The 13,837-nt window shown below is 37.0% G+C and overlaps 1 protein-coding gene across 1 annotated transcript in view; it reads right to left on the bottom strand.

Moving 5' to 3' along the window:
* Positions 1 to 13,837, bottom strand: part of LOC117789727 (ABC transporter G family member 20) — a 45,190-nt gene that overhangs the window by 15,175 nt on the left and 16,178 nt on the right. The window lies entirely within an intron of this gene.

Below are 13,837 nucleotides of genomic sequence, written 5' to 3'. Positions count from 1 at the left end.
TAACAAGCTTACTTTGTAGTTTTCCATGGAAAATTAAGAGCATTCCTGGTAATAACGACCAGCTCGAAGTCTGAATGACTTACGGAGTGACTTACTGACTCCCAAGTAGTTAGCTGTCTAATTAAACGATAAACTTTTGTTGGAGACGAGAGCTCCGAGCTCGCAGCTCGCTATTCACTCAACATCCCCAAGAAGTAGTTGGCTCAAGAATGCAAAATTCAAATTAATGGCTGGCATTAAAGTTTACCAAATGCTGGAAGCTTATATGATTTATATTCAATGTTATATAAGTCAATATTTAAAAGGGCAAAATATTGTTGATTTATTATAGGGAATTACACAAAAATCCACAGTATTGACAATATTTCTCTTCAACTCGATCTGCATTCAACAATTGAAGGTTTTTGCAAGTAGACAACATCTGTTTTTTATATACGCTCCTGCTTGTCTAACTAACCCAGGTCCGTCAAAGCAAATGCACAACATGGTGTATGCTTGATATTTTTTCAATTAGACACACAACAGCGCACGCATTACGCATACGCAATGTAAGCACAAAACAATGAAACTCATAAAACTCAGCCGGCGTCGCTGCTGCTGCTGCTATTGCTGCTGCTCTTGTTGTTCCTCCCACTGTTCTGGCTATGCCATAACGTATGCTAATAATTAAATTTTGCCCCACAAAAGAGAAATGGAGAGAGAGAGAGAGACAGACAGAGAAAAGTTATGAAGTATGACTGGCAGTACAGTAAAAGTTACAGTTACAGTTAGACTTCAACTTACAGCTATAGTACGTGCTGACCATAATATACACAATACTTTTGACCCAACTTGAGCCATAACAATGACTAGGATTTTGGTTTTCTAAAAGGGTTTTTTTGTTATTCCTTTGCCGGCAGTCCTGCCAGGCTGGCAGAAGTTGGCATTGCAAGCAGAAGCAGCAGATGTCTGATTTCATTTTGCAGCTCTTGCTTATAAATTATTTAAACTATTTTACGAGAGGCAAAAAATGTTCACTTATCATTTGTTTGTTTGGTTGGGTCAGCTTATATCGAAAGAAACCGCCAGTGTTGTATTGATGATATCATACCCTACAATAATCGTATTCATAATCGAGCAGACGAAAAGATGGTCTAGTCAAAAACATACCCTTTGTTTATTGTATTTACAATTGAGCAATAGAAGTGGACAAAATTATGGTCTAGCCAAAACAGACTCTCCCATCATTTCATTATACAATTTAATATTCTTTAAAAGGGCATAACCAGTTAAATGCTCGTCCATAACAGAGATGTTGCTCCCACTGACATTGTGAATATTTGTTTCCATATCTGCTTGCCTGTCTGTTTGTTTTTCCGTCTGTCTGTCCGTTGTATGAGTGTGTATCAGTATCAGTGGCATGCAAAGTGCATGTATCGTTATTTGCTATAATTTAAACAATTTTGTTGGAGCTTGTTCAGACTTTTGTTTCCCTCAGAATCCAATTGTGCATGACAGTGCACTGTAATATTTAAATGTTGGTCTTGCTTTTGTGGCAGACTGTATGGCTTTTAATTAAGTTTGCGTAGTGTCACTTTCCCAGCATATCGCCATTGAAATTAAAAATTGGAATTGAGTTTGGATAACTTTAACATTGCCTTCTGACTATCTAGCGCGTCGACGGCAATTACTACGTTTATTAAACTTTTGGATCAATATTTAAGTTCAGTTGCTAGATAAAAAAAATAATCAAAATTACAGTGTTGAATTTTTCTATTTGCTTCGTTAACCGCACATACAAAAATCTATTCTGCGACTGAATGTTTGGAAAACTTTGTTTGCTTCGTCTCCCTGCGTATTATGCTAAACTTTCTTTGACTTTTTTTTTGTCAAATGCAGTGCGCAAAGCCAAAACCAATTACAAAATTCAAGCCACAGCAATAGAACTAACGAAACGAAACGAAGCGGGGCTAAATTGGGGGCGTGTGTGCAAAGTTAGCTTGCAAACATTGCAAACAATTGCAATTTATTAAGCTAAGGGCCCGGCGAAGCCCAAGCAAGACAAGCGCAAACAATGTCCATGTCCAATGCACCCAGCGTCTGTCTGGTATCTTCCAGCATAATTAAAACAAAGTTCAAAGCGCCAATGCAGACGGAGAGCGAAAACACTCGAGAAGAAAAATCAAAGCTACACTTAGAGATGACTAAGTGAGAATCATGAAAAATAATATTTAAGCGTAAGCAAGTTGAGCTTATTCAGAAAATTAAAAGAATTCGCAATGCAAATAAGAATAATCAAGGCAAACTCATAAGTTGAAGTTAATAAAATGCAGCTATACCACATTTGTATTTATTATACATATGTATCTAAGTGTATACTCCTGCTGGAACAGAAATGTCCGCATCTCTAGTGAAAGCATCGCTCATACGCCTCGTTGTTCGAATTTAATATGCGCTGCAACATTCGCAACGTGTAATTATGCTGCAATAAGTTGGCCATGGCTCAATGCTGACCGGACACTGAACACGTTAATGCGCGTGTTACAAATATGTGAGTTGGCACTTTAATGGAATGTACGAGGGGGTGGTGGAGGGACACAATGGTGGCTCCATACAATGGAGACACTGATTAGTTGAGAATTTACTGCTGATTAAGATGCTTTTTAAAAGAAGTTGCCGCATTCAGTTGGCCAAATGAACTTTAGTCAAACTTTGTGTCGGTATATGTTTGTTGACTTGTGTGTGTTTTTGTGTTTGCTATTACTGTTGTTGTTGTTGTTAAAAACTTTTCGTTGAATTGGCAGTTTATGAGAAATTCAAGGACAGCATTAATTTTGCGCATAATACACACACGCACACAAATACAAGCATACATTCTCTTAAAAGTTCAGGCACGCGGACAATAAATAAATACACATACATGTATATATTTTTTGTTATAGTGTGTACATCCTGTACATGCCGAAAGTCAGCAGTAAAAATGTGCAAGCAAATCATTTTTGATTTAAGAACAAAATTGCTCGCTTAGTGCAATTTACCGCATTAACTTCCCGTCTGTTTGTTTATTAATATCAGAATCAGAGTGCTTGAGTTCAAATACACTTAAGTGAGTAGTTCATAATGTTATATATATGAAAATAAAGAACAATCTTTTTGTTTTTTAATTTAAGTATAAGCAAAGAAAGAAACAGTGATCAAAATATTGGAAATGTTTTTATGTACTTTACGATATATTTTACAATACACTCTATTAAATTAAATATTACGAACTATTTGCATAATTTGTACACGTGCTACTAAAAATTTATACAAGAATTCGAATAGGATACACCCTGCACCTTTTGTTAAAACATTCGGGTTTGTTTAAATACCGTGATTATTCTATCTATTGAGTGTAAACTGCAATCAGTAGTGAATGTCCTTCCACCATAGATATACATTTATTTGTGTTTATTATACCTTTTTTGATAGTTTGAAAGGGTAATAACTACTGCTATCCAATTATTTCAGCTTTATTGGCATTCGGGCAGTATCAGAATACATATTTGCCAATGCTTATTCATAGGCACAACCCACTTAATTACAAGTTTTTGAGATTGCTTTCATGCGATTCGCGATTGAATCTGTTGTTTGACAGGCAGCTTAAATGTTTTGCGTTGAATGTAAATATATAGAACAAAACGCTATTTAAACAAAACAAAATAAAATCACAGTGTAAAGGGTCATTGTTTCGGCTTGTTTACAGGGCAAATAAAATCACGACAATCAGCTCAGATGCAAATTGCAATGCACTTGCCTATATATAGATACAGATACAGATGCAGATATGAGTATATGTTAGATGCAGATAGTACAGTGGCTGCAACTATACGTCAATTACAGTATTTTGATGTCTAAATTTTTGTTGTTGTTGTTGCTCGTGATGATGCTGTTGCTAAACTGTTGGCCGCTGCACGCGATACCGCTACCTGATTAAAAATCCAAAATCACATATGTTAGCATGTGAGAGTACATGAGTGTGCAAATTTGGGAGGGTGCACCAACTGCACATTTTCAATGCAATCAACTATTTATCGCAACGAATGACATTTTATTTTCGACAAGTTAAAGAGGAAACAAAGGAAAAAATTTGTTTTGAAAAGGGGGAAATATTGTCTCTAATACAAATGCTAAACAAACGCGAATTTAATTTAAATTTATTTAAAGGCCATAATTAAATGTTAATTAGAAATTGCACCAAATGAATGCACCAAGGCCAATTGCCTTGCGGCGATGCAGCAATAAATAAATATTCTACTAACTATATTTTAATGGCTAATTTAATTCGATTTTATGACACACCCCGAGACCTCGTTTCATAATTTCACCTGCTTGAAAGGGGTAACAGTTTTTCAGCGGATGTTGCGCATACGCAGCGTGCAACAAAGGTCAACCAAACTGCCGCTAGGCACTTGAGGGTAGTCAGGGGAGCTACACGTACAAGTGCTAATGCATATGTGTGTAAAAGGGTGTGAGCGTGTGTGTGATTGTGCTTATTGTTACCACATTATGCTGCGCACAAATAAATGGGGCAATTGGCCGCATTCTGCATTATGTGGGCTTTTCAGGCATTTAGGTGTAAGTGCTGCTCGGAATAAGAATCTTTTGTAATGTCACCAAGTTAATTAAAGAATATTTAAAAAGAATGTGGCCAACATGACTTTCAGGTTCGGCTCCTTTTCATATAATCAAATTGAAAAAAAAGTTTAAAATACTCCAAAAATTTTATAATAATAGAAAATTAGAAGCGATGTAAATTTCAAATATAAATACAATTTTAAAATTGTATTAAAGTAAATTTTGTTTATTGGGCCATAGATTTTTGTTCATATGAGAACAAAATGTCAACAAAAATTTTCAAAATATCCAAATATGTGCCATAAATCTTGCTTTAAATTTCTTTAAAATAAATAATTAATATTTTGCGACGGATTTAATAAGTATATATTTATATTGTTATAATATTTATGTATTGCTGATATTGCAGAGCATTTAATATTGCATGGACGACGAATGAATAATAAAACTTGAGGCAGGAAAACCAGTTAAAACAATGTCGCAGAAGCCACGGAAGCTGTGTGTGTGTGAGTGTGTGTGTCTGCCTTACTTTAAGTCTTGTACGTGTATTTGTGTGTGATGCGGGTTGCCATAAATGTGTGTGTATGAGTGCATCAGCGCTTAACTTATTAAACGCGCACACTCCGTTTTAATTACTCACACAGCTGTAGGAAAATACTTAAACATATATGCACACATGTGTGGCACTAATAGCGGACACACACACATACAGACACACACATACGGTGGCACTGGCTGACATGCAAGCATGCACAGTTAATGTGCACTTCCGTTTCCGCTGTAATGCCCTGCACCATAGTTATTTTTATAAGCCCAATCCATCCGCCTCTTTGCCCGCAAGGTGCAACCCTCAGACCTCCAACCCAGTGGTGGTTGTTGCTGTTGTTGTTGTTGTTGTTGCAGTTACTGCGGTGTGTAATTGTTAATTTCAGCAGTGCCTGCCGCACTTTGAATGATGAACGTACACGGACTGCTCGTCCAATTCAGAGCAGACATCAACACAGCACAGTCATGCCACATTGACATATGCCACGCTGTCAGTTTGATGTGCTGCGTTGCAAATTAACAAGAATTTAAGTGCGCGACCGCAAAGTGAAAAAACTGCCAGCGTGGATAAACATTGACAGATGCGGGCACAAAACATGGCCAAAGTGGAGAAGGGGCAGATATGAAGTGCAGCTTAAGCAAATTAAGCGCAAAATCAGAGAAATTACAGAACCCGGAAGTATACCATCCTTGCCGACTGAGATTGAGGCAGAGAAGAGCTAACACCGTATTATGCAATAATTTAAACATTAAAAGAGAACAACCACAACGAATAGAAATACATAGCTGAATCGACTGACTGGCAGCGCAAATGTTCTAAAATAAATTGAATTCCTAGACGCCTAATTGCGGCCAACACTCAAAAGCCGCCTGTCAATGTCCCTGGCACGTAACGTCCTTGGCAGAACAGTTGAGCTTGTACCGGACATTTTCCTACCATTTTGTTTCTCCAATTTCGATCTCGGTAATTGCTGCTTGAATTTCAATTCACATTCCGCTTTGTAATTGCCGAGCGGCGATGACTTTACCCCGACCAGGAGTTAAGTTTCCTCAACAATATTCCCAAAGTGTCGCAGTCAATGGAAATAAATATCACCAAGTCTAGTCGAGGGGTACGCTTTAGAAACAGTTCAATTTTGAGAAGGTATCTTATTTATTATTTTTTAGTAATCTGTTAGTTGATTTAATTTCTGATTTTTTAATTAATTTGAGTTTTGCTTTTAATTATTTTCTAATGTCAAACAAAATATTAGCAAATTACTTGACTGAGAAATATCAACGGCTGTTGTCTTGCTAAATCATTGGTAATTCCTTGCGCTCTAAATCTATACAAGCTTTGAACTTAATTTACCCTTTGAATATGCGGACTACAAATGCTATTAAAAAACCAGCATGCCCTCTGGATAAGGGTAAAACGATTGCGATAGAAAATTCATTTCTTTGGCAAACTAATTTTCTATGCCACTTAGCCGAAGGGGCGTGTGGTTGGTCTTGCTTTGGTTTCCACTTGCTGCTTGCTTCCGGCAGTCGCCATTTCCAACTACATTCAATCAATTAATTATTGTTTTATGCAGCCTTCAATCCTTCAAATGAAGCACAAGTGCACCCCAACCAACCTGCCCCACCCCGCTCCTATACAACCCTTCTGTCCGCTGACCGCTGCGAAGGCAACAAACAAAGCAAAATGGCCGCACACTTTACAATTAATTTGCCATTATGTGAGCAGGGAGGATGGGATGGTCTGTGCCATTTTTAATCGATTTTCATTAGAGACTCGCTGCGGCCCAGTACCGTTCGTCACTCACTTGACGCTTCAATTGGCCTTGTCCAAATGCGCAAACAAACTCTGGACGCGACGCCGCCTAATTTGGCTAATAAGCTGCCCATTGCAACGGCTGTTAAACTTCCGTTTCCGAGCTACCGACTGCGGACTGCCAATTGACGACTGTCGGCGTCGGCGTCGGCGTCGGAGTAGCTTAGCCAAGGGCCACTTTGGTAATTATATGCCACAACAGTTGGCCGTTGATGTGTCTGCCTGCCTTGGGCGTAGAGTACTTACTTTACTTTCTTTCTTCTCCCCTCGCGTCTATACTCTTGCCAATTCTTAACTTTGTTCCTTTCCTTCGTTTTAGCCTTTCACGCCATTTGGGCGCTTTCGTCTCATTGGTTAATCATTTGCCATAAGGATTTTAATTTCCGCTTTTTAAAAGGATTGCAGATTCTGGTTTGTGCCAAAGTTGTTGTTTGCCTTTTGAATATTAACCAAAAAGTAAACCCGACAGTAATTTGCATACTGAAGTTAAGAAAAGGAACTCTTGAGGAAAATTCTTAATTTCATGGATTTAAATAGCCCTAAAATCGATATAATTTCTATCATAACGTGACAAATAGCATTAGTTGTTGATAGATTGACTCCACGACAGCCTATAGAGTTATGAGTGCCAACAGCTTACAAATAGACCACAATTACTTGAGCTTCAAGCTTATTCTTGTTGTATTTGTCAGTTAGACAGTTAAAGTGTTTGTCAGTCTGTCAATTTGGATTGAATAAATCGCAGCTACACACGCATTTCGACGTATACAAAAGTCAACTTGGTATATAAGGCAAATGGATAATGATTTAGTCAGTCATTCAGTAGGGCAGTCAGTCAAGCATCGATTGATAAGCCAACAGAGCGACGTATGAGTCGCTATTAAAACTCACTCAATTATTTAGTGGTAAATAGGGGAGAGGGAGCGAAAGAAAAAGGAAGAGTATAAGAAAGATGGAAAGTGAGTCGAGCAATCAAAGCAAATTGCTGACTCATGTCGACACTACAAAGCTTTTTAATTTGATTACCATATAGAAACAGATACAAACAGATACAGGTTCAATGGCAGTAAGTATAATTTTTGTATGTTTACTTATGCAAATGAGACAAATTCCAAAGGTGTTCAAGCAACAACAACATCTACAATTTGATGTTATTGATTTAGCTAAAATTTAGTTGATAGTGACTGCTACGAGTCGACACTTCGCGGACATAGCCTCAACAATAATGTAGCCTATATTATAAGTATATGGAATAATTATATATTGTAGCTGTAATTAGTTTCAAATGCTTTTGATGTTGACCTCAAATAAATACATACACTTACAAAATACACGGCTTGCGGTTAAGCGCAATTGTGCTATGAATTACGATATTCAAGTATACATATGTATGTATATACATACAAATTTATATGTGGAATAACATATATCCCACTTGAAACGCATTAATGTGTCTCTCACTATTTGCTTGCTCAATCAGTGAACACAAATGAGTGGCCTGCAAGTAGACTATATGTATATCTAATTGCTGATACTACAGATTCAAGTGACTGCAACTAATAAGTATACTAACAAACACTCCACACACACACACACACACACGAGTGTGCACACATCGACACTGCCTAATGAGTGCTTGGCGATTGGTTTAGTACCAGTGAGGATTTTAACACAATGGGCTGAAAGTACGGTAAATCAAAAATAAATCGATACTTATGCAGAGTATATCAAATTAACCTGTGTATGATTTTTTTGTAAAATCAGTTTGTATTCATTTGCATTTTAAAACTTAGCGTCTTATAATGGAACATTAAAAATAATATTTATTTTCACTCTGGGTAGCGTTCATGTATTGAAATACCACTAGCTTCTTATTTCGCAATTCCTCTCTCTGGGGCATTTGTAAATGTTTTGCTGTCTCACCTATCATATAAAATCGTTTGTATCGAACCTGTTTTCTACCACTGTAATGCCTTTTATTAATGGCTAACAATCAACTGATTGCTGCTGTAGCCCATTGCTCCGGCATGTGTGTAGTTAATAACCTATAATTTGTTCTGGAAAAGTTCAGTTTCGTGCCCATTTCAGACGACTAAAAGCCAGATGACTATATAGAGGGCACGAAAATCTTGAAATATACACATGTATCTGTAAATAATGTATGAAAAAAATTGTTTACTATCACAAATATAACAATTAATGCCAGCAATATCTGATTGCTCGACTTGCGGTTTAATTACAAATGCATTAGGCGGCCTCAACATTTGCTAAAACTTTAATAATTTAATAATCATTTCATGTCAATTAAAAGGCCATCTTAATTTACGAGTGTGTTTGTGTGTGACTGTATTGATAATCTCAGGTCAACAGGAGGTAAATTGGAGGTACAACGCAAACTATGACTCCCAACTTCAGCGTGAACACTCTATAATCTCTTGAATGGGCTGTTTATGGTATATATATATATATATATATATATAAGTGTGTATGTGTGTCTGTGTGTATGTACGTCTCTACGCTCAATTTACCCTGACTCATGCACCATTAATTGGCCATTTTCATGGTTGCTGCAATATATAAGGACCAAGCCGGAGAAAAAGGGTCACTGCCATTTGGCCGAAAACCCACTCGAAACCCTTGGCCAGCTGGCAGAAATACCCCATTTGGTTGTGACCCCTCTCAACGACCAATTACACCTAAACAGCTTTAATTTAATTTAGCCACCCTGTGTAGGGTCTGGCATCCAACACCACAACAGTTCCCCAACTCTCCACTCGCTACCCACTGTGACAGGGCTACAAGGGAGGATACAAGGGAGGAGCGGGGCCAAGAACAATGGCGCGGATGTAATGTTCGCATTATGCTCGTTCACAAATTGTAAGCAGCCATTATGTTTCTTCATGTTGCTGCCCATGTGGCCCTCTCTCTCTCTCTGTTTGTGTGTGTGTTTGTGTTTTCAGCATTGTAATGCCTTGGACCTGGACCTGGTCCCGCCCCGAACATCGTGAGCCTGGTCCCAGACGGCCTCGTCCTTTTCGACTGCGTGTAAAATGTTTCAGCACGCGGTGTTTCCTTTGTTCGGGACGCCTCTCAACGCTCTCGTATGTCAAAATAATGGCAGTATTGTGCGGTCATTGTTGTTGTTGTGGTTGTTGGCCATGGTCAGGTTACTACATTACTTGGCAAACGAGTTTTTAAAGTCAACAACATTCGAAAACAAGTGCAATGGAATGTAGAGCATAGTTTTAGTCCTGTTTCTGTTGGCCACAATTAATTGGACATGATGCTAGTAAATACAATAAGTTCCTACTATAACTTATGGTAAGTCTACTGAAATCAATAACTAAACTCATTTCTTTGACATTCTGTTGACAATTTTATCAAGTATCAAGTATTTTCTGTTAAGTCTGCTCAACTTCAATTTCAATTTTAATGGAAATTCGTGTATAAATCATGTCGAAAAGGTCATTACCACAAAAATTACATGGCAATCAATGGGGCCAGCCCTCAATTTGTGGTCAACAGTCAGTACAAGGCAACAAGCAACAAGTGAAAAGTGAAAAGATCGCAGGAATTGGAATGCCAACAAGCAGCAGCCACTGCAGAATTGCTGAAGATTAAATGCCCTTGCTTAAATAAATGTAAATATATTAATGTAAATAAATCATATTAATATTATTGCAGGATTCGCACATTATGTTTCAGCTTAAACTTAACATAATATTTTCGTTTACTGTTAGGGTATCTGTTCTGAAGGAGTCCTGCAAAGTTCATTAAATGAGTTACTAGCATTGATACATTTATGTGGTAATATTTTGTGGTCCATTTTAGTTGAGTTACTCTGAAAATTTTGGGATTGTGGCCATTTTGTTCTGATGCAAAGAGTTCAAATATAATTCCACTTACAAATGAGGACAGAAACCAATATAAATGTATAAATCTATAGTTTGATAACTGTAATTTGTAATTACTATTTGTTCTTGTGGGCTGTCATTATGGTCAGTTTATTTGCATATTAAACTTAAATATCAGTCAGTTAAGAAACTTGTTTTCTTTGAATTAATTACAATACGGCAATCAACTATGATAAGTATTACATTTCTATAGCGAAATCATAATCATATTACATAGCTCATTGATAAACTTTTAATTTAAATAAACTTTATGATAACGATTAAGATCTTTGAGTTTTGACAACTTTTTGGATTAAGATTGCTGTTTATTATGAAGCTATTACTATTTAACAGCAAATAACAAGGTCTTCAGTCTGATTGCCACATACTTGAAAAAACTCAACAAACAAAATTATTATTTAATTTTCAAAGGCAGACCAAATTTAAATTTGTGGATCGAGCTCATAAAAAAGTCATTCTAAAAATGAAGTTTAAAATTCTTGATTTTAGTATATTGTTTTAGGTAAGTATGTATTTAGGATATTATTGTTAAATTAAGACAATATGAAAATGACTCAAAATTGACTAAAAAAAAAATATAACATAAACCCAGAAATCAAAATATTTATTTGGCTGAAGAAAATAAGGGATTAACATACTTCTGACACCGCAATGTTTTTTTTTTATATTAGGATCCCGGATTATTTTTCTGTATATATATACGGTTTCTGCTTGTTAAGTGAGCTCAATTAAAATATATTTCTGAGTGCATTTGACGCCAGCCACTTAGTTATTTGCCACAATTTGTTCCTTTTTGCGGATGCTCTTGATATTTTTTTTTTTTTTTTTTTGCTCTCATTGGCATTGCTAACCGATTGTCGTTATTCAATTAAACCGCCGCCTGACTGACTTTTCAATCGAACAAATCAAACGCAGTGAATGGGACCATAAATTTCCCCGCTTTTCATGGCAGCTGGGAAAACCGCGTAATTTTCAGAATACTTTATTTATGCGTGGCCGGCGTGATTTATTTGCGAATTTGGTAGACCACAGAACAGCACTTCAGTACTAAGTGCTCATTGTCTATACTTCACTTGTTTCTCTCTCGACGAGTATATCCATCTACATATACATTTTTTTTCATATAGATATGTATATGTTTGTGGCTTTGGAAAGCGGCAACATCAAAAAAATAAAAGAAAAAGTAAAAGAAAAAATTTAATTCATTGCAAATAAAGCAAAAAACACACAATTATTTAGCACTGTGGCGGTCGTCAAACGGCAATGACAGCAGTCAGAGATGGCGTTGCTGATGCTTCTTGGAGCCCACTTCCCGCTTCCCCCTTCCCTTTTTGGCCGCACGCTTCTGGCCAAAGGCGCCTCTTCTCAACGATGAAAGCAAATACAACAATACAAATGTCAGTCAACAGAGACTCAAACACAGATACAAGGCCCTGGAACTGAGACGCGCCTACAAAAGTGGCTCAAACTTTTGGGCTCGGCGTTTTCACAGTCTATTTTGTAAAAGCAAAAGAAGGGTAGCTTGCAGGGATCGCAAATAATAGTTATTTTATTTATTCAAATTTATGTAAACTCGACTTTTCGATAAAATTATTAAAAAAAAGTAAATTACACATGGTTTTTTAAATTTATAGTAAAACTCTTATTTTTAATTTGTAAAATAATAATCAAAGAAAAAATTAGTTTTTAATTTTTTTAAATTAAAAAAATTAAACATAACTTTGAAAATAAATATTTAATCTAAAAATCTTTTAAGTCTTCCTTTTAGAAGTGCAAATATAGGTTAGGGTATTTGTTGCCTAGCTGCAGAATATCTACTAGTTGAGCACACTCTACACAAGCGTTCTTACATGTTTATTTTTGTGTTTTTTTTTACAACAACAGCACAACAGCACAAATCTGCGCTTGGGGGACGTCTGACAGTTCCGGGAAGAACTGGGAGAGGGGAAGTGCGACGGGGCGACATATTTTGTGCTTAATCTTCTTGTTCACACTAACGCGTTGCTGACAGTTTTCGTTTTTATTTTGTATTTTCTTCGTCTTCTTCCGTTTTAGCAACATTCGTTTGTTGGCCTGTTAAAGGCCTGAAGTTTTTGAGAAACACTCCCAAAGTGCCCGCCGCGAATGCTTTTGTTATTGTTGTTGTACACTTCGTTTATCACAGATTTTCAAAAGCGTCTGTCAGTCTGTCATTCAGTGAGTCCGTCAGTCAGCATGTAAGCTATGTGAAATATCTCACTAAATGGCCAAAACAAACCCACACTTCAAGGCAGTCACTTCGATGTTTTCATGGTCAAGCTTTGGTGAGTAGATTGTGTGTATGTGTGTGTGTTATTGTTAAGCACTGTTCATTCATGCTTTTCTGTCTAAGATCTGGCAACGCCAGTGCACATATTGAGCTCAGCTGCGGTTTGTGTCTTGTCTACAAACTGGTTTTTGGATGCTGTGACGCTGTCACTGGGCTACGTCTGGTTAAGTCACACACACCGCACGCACACACACTCACACTCGCTGTGTGTGTTAATTTGGCAGTTTTTCAAGTGCTGACATTGACCCACTTATCGTTTGTCGACGTTGTCGGCTTCATCTTCGCCTCATTGGCCCTTGGCAACAACAATACGACTGTTAAATGCGGTCAATAACATTTTACACGCACACACACCTACACACACAAACACAACTCACAGTCAGTCCACCCACATTAACCACCAACTGCATTTACATTTAGTTTAGTTTATGCTGCAAGCTGTTGCCCATTTGGTAAACGTCCGTTGCAAGTTTAAGCCCACAAATTACAATCCAAATCCTCATCCATTTACATAAGCGAGTTCGCTAAGTGCCTTTAATTTTCTGCTATTCAACCAAGTTTTCAATATATAATGGATTCGATTCGGTATTGCGAAATCGGTATGAGACATTTGGTGTCACATTCCAAATATGAAAATCTCTTTTGAATTCAAAAATCTTT

Source organism: Drosophila innubila, assembly GCF_004354385.1.
Source record: "Drosophila innubila isolate TH190305 chromosome 3R unlocalized genomic scaffold, UK_Dinn_1.0 2_E_3R, whole genome shotgun sequence".
NCBI classification, from domain to species: domain Eukaryota; kingdom Metazoa; phylum Arthropoda; class Insecta; order Diptera; family Drosophilidae; genus Drosophila; species Drosophila innubila.
This window is presented reverse-complemented; position numbering and strand designations above follow the sequence as displayed.